Source organism: Thermobia domestica, chromosome 17, assembly GCF_964235325.1.
Source record: "Thermobia domestica chromosome 17, izTheDome1.hap1.1, whole genome shotgun sequence".
Classification (NCBI taxonomy): domain Eukaryota; kingdom Metazoa; phylum Arthropoda; class Insecta; order Zygentoma; family Lepismatidae; genus Thermobia; species Thermobia domestica.
Genome location: NC_137470.1, coordinates 34,446,599 through 34,453,571, shown reverse-complemented (window position 1 = coordinate 34,453,571; position 6,973 = coordinate 34,446,599).

Below are 6,973 nucleotides of genomic sequence, written 5' to 3'. Positions count from 1 at the left end.
TGAATTCAAGTTGGCCCCGCATTTCTTCCTAATTGAGAAATGATTGATTTTTAATGCAAAACGTTTGTGCTACGTTAGTGCCTAAATTTCTGCGTTAGTGCTGTTCAAATAACACCGTTATAACGAAATTTTCTTTCCGTCAAGTTGGCCCCGCTTTTTCCGCAAATGAGATAGAATTGAGTTTCTAATGCCAAACGTTTGTGTTATGTTAGTGCTTGGTGTTGCCTCCATTTGTCCGATAGTGGTGTTGAAATTACACATCGGTGAACTTGGCCCCAATTGACGCACTAACGATAAAATTAGTACCAATCGTTAGTTCATCTTAGTGCACCAACCACTAGCATCAGTGCTTCATTAGTGTAGATACTACAAGTAAAACACCTTTGAAGTGCCAGCGTCAAATTGATTTGATTTTTGATTGATTGATTTTTTTTAAGTTTTACGTCCCGTTCAGCAGCGAGGCTATATGAGACGTGGACCTACTGATTAACGTGGATTCCAAACCACATGAGCTCCCACCGGGAATCGAACCCGGGTCTCCCACGCCAAGGGCGCGAACGCTAACCGCTTAGCCAAGGATGAGCTCTCAGCGTCAAATTGGTCCCCGTTTTAAGCATTATCGAAAAAATTAGTGTCATTCGTTACTGGATCGTTAGGTGCTTTTAGGAAACAGTGATAGTTTTGTCAGTGCTCCACTATTAGTGTACTTATGACCAATTACATGCCACGAAACTCCCATAAGAAATACATTTGTAATTTTTGGTTGCGTCAAACTCACGCCAAATTTAAAAGCACTAATGATATCTTCTAGTGCAATCGTTAGTACATCATTAGTGCTTCTTAGTGCACTAACTCATAACGTTAATGCTTCATTAGTCCAGACTCTAAAGCCAAAATATGATAGTATTTACACTATGGCCCCCATTTCAAGCACTAACGAAAGAATTAGTTCCATTCGAAATCGCATCGTTGGTGCTCCTGGAAAATACTAATATTTTCCTTAGTACTTCACTATTAGTGTAGATATGTCCAATTGCATATCACGAAACTCCCGTAAGTAATGAATTGGGAGTTTTCATTGGCTCAAATTTTGGTCATATTCAAAACACTAATTATCTCTTTTAAAACAATTGTTATTGCTTCGTTAGTGTTTTTAGAGCACCAACTCCCAACATTAGTGCTTCAATAAGGTGGACCGTAGAAGCAAAAATCTTTAGCCCCCCAACAAAGAACTAACAATGACATTTAGTGAAATCGATAGTGCATCATTAGTGTTTCTAGAAAACACTAATAATTTCATTAGTGTTTCACTATTATTGTAGACATGACCAATTTCATGTCACGAAACACGCATAAAAAAAATGAAAAATTTTCATTGTCTCAAATTTATGGCAAATTTAAAAGCACTAATGATATCTTCTAGTGCATATGTTAGTGTGTCATGGAGTATTAACTCCCAACACTATTGGTTCAATTGTTTGAATGCCAGAAGGGAAAATCTTTGGTAGACCTAACTGCATGTTAGCCTCTTGAGAAAGCACCAACGGTTGAACCTAGTGCATTGGTCGTGCTTCTAGAAAACACTAAAAGTTTCGTTAGTGCTTCACTAGTAGTGCAGATATGGCAAATTAAATCACGAAACTCTGATAAGAAATACATCGGGAATATTTCATTGGGTCAAATTCCCACCAAATTCAAAAGTAGTAATGATCTCTTCTAGTGCAATTGTTAGTATTTGCTAGTGCACCAACTCCGAATATTAGTACTTCTTGTCGTGAATGCTTTTGTTGGGATGGGCTAGCGTGTAGTTGTCTTCCCTTAAGTTTCGTCTTTTAGCGTCCATACAATAAAGGCACTAATATTAGGAGTTCCGCAATAAGACCCACTCATGTAATAGTTACCATTACACTACATATGTTCGTTAGTACCTTTAAATTTGGTGAAACTTTTAGAAAATGGAAAATGCCAATTGTCTAAATTTAGCCCCGCACGCATCTGAATTACTATTGAAACACTTCACATGGTTACTGCTTCTGTAGTGTACATTATTTCACTAAGCACTAACATTAGTGTTACGATAGTTTAGGAGTTATTAGCGAATAGCTCTCGTGGGACTAAATTGAAATTTATTGAATTCTACAATAAATTGTCTTACAAAGGTGGGATGAACGCCAAATTTAGTATATCGTTATTGCTTGCCAAAACACGAAGCACTAACGATAGTGCTATCATAGTGTAGGAGTTATAAGTGAATAACTCACTCGGGGATAATGTAATTATATCTAATTTTACAATAATTGTCCCACAAAGGTGGAATATACGTCAAAGGTTAGTGCATCGTTAGTGTATCAAAAGACACTAAATATTAACGTTACTGATATCGTAGTTTAGCAGTTATTAATGAACTACTCGGGCGAACTAACTTTAAATCTTTTAATTTTTATACAATTTTACACTAATTCTCAGACAGAAATGAGACAAAACCAGCGGTTAGTCCTTCATAAGCTAAGCACTAACATTGCTGCTATCATAATTTAGAAGTTAGAAATGAATAACTCGCGCGAATCTAAATTATCGAATTTTACAATAATTGTCAATCAAAAGGTAGGATAATCGCTAAAAATTAGTGCTTTGTTAGTGCTCCAAAACATAGTAAGCACTGACTAAATTATTATTAAACTTTAGGAGTAATATACTAAATTTATTATTCTACAATTATGGCTAAACATTGTGTATTCATATATCTTCCCCGTCATCTCCTGATCCTCTAATATTTTTATCAGAAGCAGAACTAGTAGCACTGTCATCTGTTAAACAAGAATTTGTTAGGATTGTCTTATTCTTCAGTATTTGTTTCTAGTTAAATGACTTAACTTTCAGTTGGGAGAATTAGCTCTCAGAAGTGTTTCCCTGTTCTGTATTTGAATGTTTCTATAATGGATCACAAATGTATTAAAACTTTTATTCTACAATTATTGCTAATAACTGTGTAATCAAAAATCTTCCTGTCATCTCTTAATCCTCTAATAATTTTATCCAACGCAGAACTAGTAGCACTGTCATCTGTTAAACAAGAATTTGTTAGGATTGTCTTATTCTTCAGTATTTGTTTCTAGTTAAATGACTTAACTTTCAGTTGGGAGAATTAGCTCTCAGAAGTGTTTCCCTGTTCTGTATTTGAATGTTTCTATAATGGATCACAAATGTATTAAAACTTTTATTCTACAATTATGGCTAATAACTGTGTAATCAAAAATCTTCCTGTCATCTCTTAATCCTGTAATAATTTTATCCAAAGCAGAATGATTAGCACTGTCATTTGTTAATACAGAAATTGTTAGGATTCCCTTATTCCACAATACTTGTTTTTTTAGTTAAATCACTTAGCTTTCAGTTTTGAGAATTAGCTCCCAGAAGTAATTTCCTGTTCTGTATTTGAATTTACGTATAATGGATCAGAAATTTAATAAAACTATTATTCTACAATTATGGTTAATAACATTGTAATCAAAAATCTTCTCTGTCATCTCTTTGTTCTATAATAATTTTATCCAAAGCCGAGTGAGTAGCGCTGCCATCAGTTAAACCAGAAATTGTTAAGATTGTCTTATTCCTCAATATTTTTTTTCTAGCTAAATGACAACTCTCAGTTGGAGAATTAGCTCCCAGAAGTGGTTTGCTGTTCTGCATTTGAATGAATATATAATGGATCAGAAATATTTTAAAACTATTATTCTACAAGTACGACTAATTACTATATAATCAGAAATCATCTGAGTCATCTGCTAATCCTCTAATAATTTTATCCAAAGCAGGACGAGTAGCACTGCCATCTGTTAAACCAGATTTGTTAAGAATGTCTTATATCACAATATTTGTTTCTAATTAAATGACTTAACTTTCAGTTGGGAGAATTAGCTCTCAGAAGTGTTTCCCTGTTCTGTATTTGAATGTTTCTATAATGGATCACAAATGTATTAAAACTTTTATTCTACAATTATTGCTAATAACTGTGTAATCAAAAATCTTCCTGTCATCTCTTAATCCTCTAATAATTTTATCCAACGCAGAACTAGTAGCACTGTCATCTGTTAAACAAGAATTTGTTAGGATTGTCTTATTCTTCAGTATTTGTTTCTAGTTAAATGACTTAACTTTCAGTTGGGAGAATTAGCTCTCAGAAGTGTTTCCCTGTTCTGTATTTGAATGTTTCTATAATGGATCACAAGTGTATTAAAACTTTTATTCTACAATTATGGCTAATAACTGTGTAATCAAAAATCTTCCTGTCATCTCTTAATCCTGTAATAATTTTATCCAAAGCAGAATGATTAGCACTGTCATTTGTTAATACAGAAATTGTTAGGATTCCCTTATTCCACAATACTTGTTTTTTTAGTTAAATCACTTAGCTTTCAGTTTTGAGAATTAGCTCCCAGAAGTAATTTCCTGTTCTGTATTTGAATTTACGTATAATGGATCAGAAATTTAATAAAACTATTATTCTACAATTATGGTTAATAACATTGTAATCAAAAATCTTCTCTGTCATCTCTTTGTTCTATAATAATTTTATCCAAAGCCGAGTGAGTAGCGCTGCCATCAGTTAAACCAGAAATTGTTAAGATTGTCTTATTCCTCAATATTTTTTTTCTAGCTAAATGGCAACTCTCAGTTGGAGAATTAGCTCCCAGAAGTGGTTTGCTGTTCTGCATTTGAATGAATATATAATGGATCAGAAATATTTTAAAACTATTATTCTACAAGTATGACTAATTACTATATAATCAGAAATCATCTGAGTCATCTGCTAATCCTCTAATAATTTTATCCAAAGCAGGACGAGTAGCACTGCCATCTGTTAAACCAGATTTGTTAAGAATGTCTTATATCACAATATTTGTTTCTAGTTAAATGACTTAATTTCACTTGGGAGAATTAGCTCCCAGAAGTGATTTCTTATTCTGAATTATGAAGTTTATAAAATGGAACAGAAATATAATGATTGTATTACACTACAATTATGAATAATAACTGTGTTGTCAGAAATAATAACTGTCATATTCTGAATTCCTAGTAATTTTATCCAAAGCCGAGAGATTAGCACTGTCGTCTGTTCAACCGGAAATTGTTAGGATTTTCTTACTCCTCAATATTCGTTTCTAGTTAAATGACTTATCATTTAGTTGGGAGAATTAGCCCGATAAGTGATTTCTTATTCTGAATTATGAAGTTTATACAATGGAACAGAAATATACTTATTATATTTCACTACAATTATGAGCAATAACTGTGTTGTCAGAGATAATCCAGGTCATCTATTGAATCTCTAGTAATCTTATCCAAGGCCGAGTGAGTAGCACTGCCATCTGTTAAACTGGAAATTGTTAAAATCTTCTTATTCTACAATATTGGTTTCTATTTAAATGATTTATCTTTCAGTTGGGGGTATTAGCTCCCAGAAATGGATTATATATATTCAAATCATCATACATACATATAAATGATCAAAAATTACCAATATTAGTGTCGAATCCATAGTTTTTGGGGACGCTGAGATTAACAGTGATACTTTCGATTCTGTTTAAATCCAGTTTTAACTCCGCATCTTAGGAGAGGTGAGGCTGAGATATAAATAAAATAATAGAAAATGACTGATATGAGAGAGCGCTTCAATAACAGTGAAAAGTGACTGACTAACGGAACCTATTACTATTTTTTCTTAATTTAATCCAGCAAAGCGGGTACTTGATGCTAGTACAAAATAAAATAAAATGCTTAAGCCACTGAATTAATCTTTCTCGTTCCAATTTCTTAATCTATTTTGCACTTCAATTATTACTAAAACATTTACTCCATGAACAAAATTATAAGAATTGCTTACTGAAAACTTAGTCCAAATAAACCTCATCCTTTCAGTAAAAGATCACTTCCGAGTTCTCTAGAAATTAATTAAGATATTGTCTGAGTTTAATATTGAAATACTTATTGGAAGCTATAAGAAAAAGTCATTTTCTAGAATGTAAACTAAGCAGAATATGAACACCAGTAAACTATTTTGGAAATTTCCGTACTGCCCAGGGAGGTATATCCATACGCACGCCATGCGCAGGTAGATATATATATCCAAGCCATTATCATAGGTATAAATTCCAAATTGAGAAAGAATATTTTTTTTTAGGAACTAAAGCAAAAAATTTGATTTGATCTGATTTTCAGTTTAGCGTCCCTTTTAGCAGCGAGGTTATACGAGACGTGGACCTACAGCTTAACATGGAATCAGAAGCACACGAGCTCCCACCGGGAATCAAACCCAAGTCTCCCGCGACAAAGGCGCGTACCCTAACCGCTTATCCACAATAGAGCCCAAACAAGGAATAATTTTTGGAAATATATATATTCGAAGGGGATGATGAGGGTATCAAATGTATTGCCAATAATTGTGTATCTCATTAATCTCTGAAGTTTTAGAGATGTAACTTTGCATATAAACTCTTCGACAAAAATAAGGGAACACGTGTTTCATCGTTTTCCAAAATTCTGCTCCTGACGGGAGAACGGGTATCATTTCAATATATTTAGTGTCCCTTTCTTTATTATTGAGAAATATCTGATATGATAATACGTTTAAGTTGAAGATGTAAAATTTGGCAAATAAGGGAATAAGTTTTCCACGTTTTCGAAAATTCCGTTTCTAAAGGGGAAAACGGAGGTCACTTCAATAATTTGAAATGTCGCTTCTTTTCTCAAATTGCCCAGTGCAAGTATTCGCATAAGTTGGAGATTTGAAATTCGGTATACAGGGCGCTTCAAAATAATACCGACAACGTTTGGGAGGTGATTCCTGACACCAAGATAAAACAAAAAGTATAGACCAAGCTGAGTGCACGAATTCGTCCTTTCGGGGTTATAGGCTGCCGAACACATGAAATAATGAAGTATAAAGGTCAATAGTTTCAAAACTATGGGACCT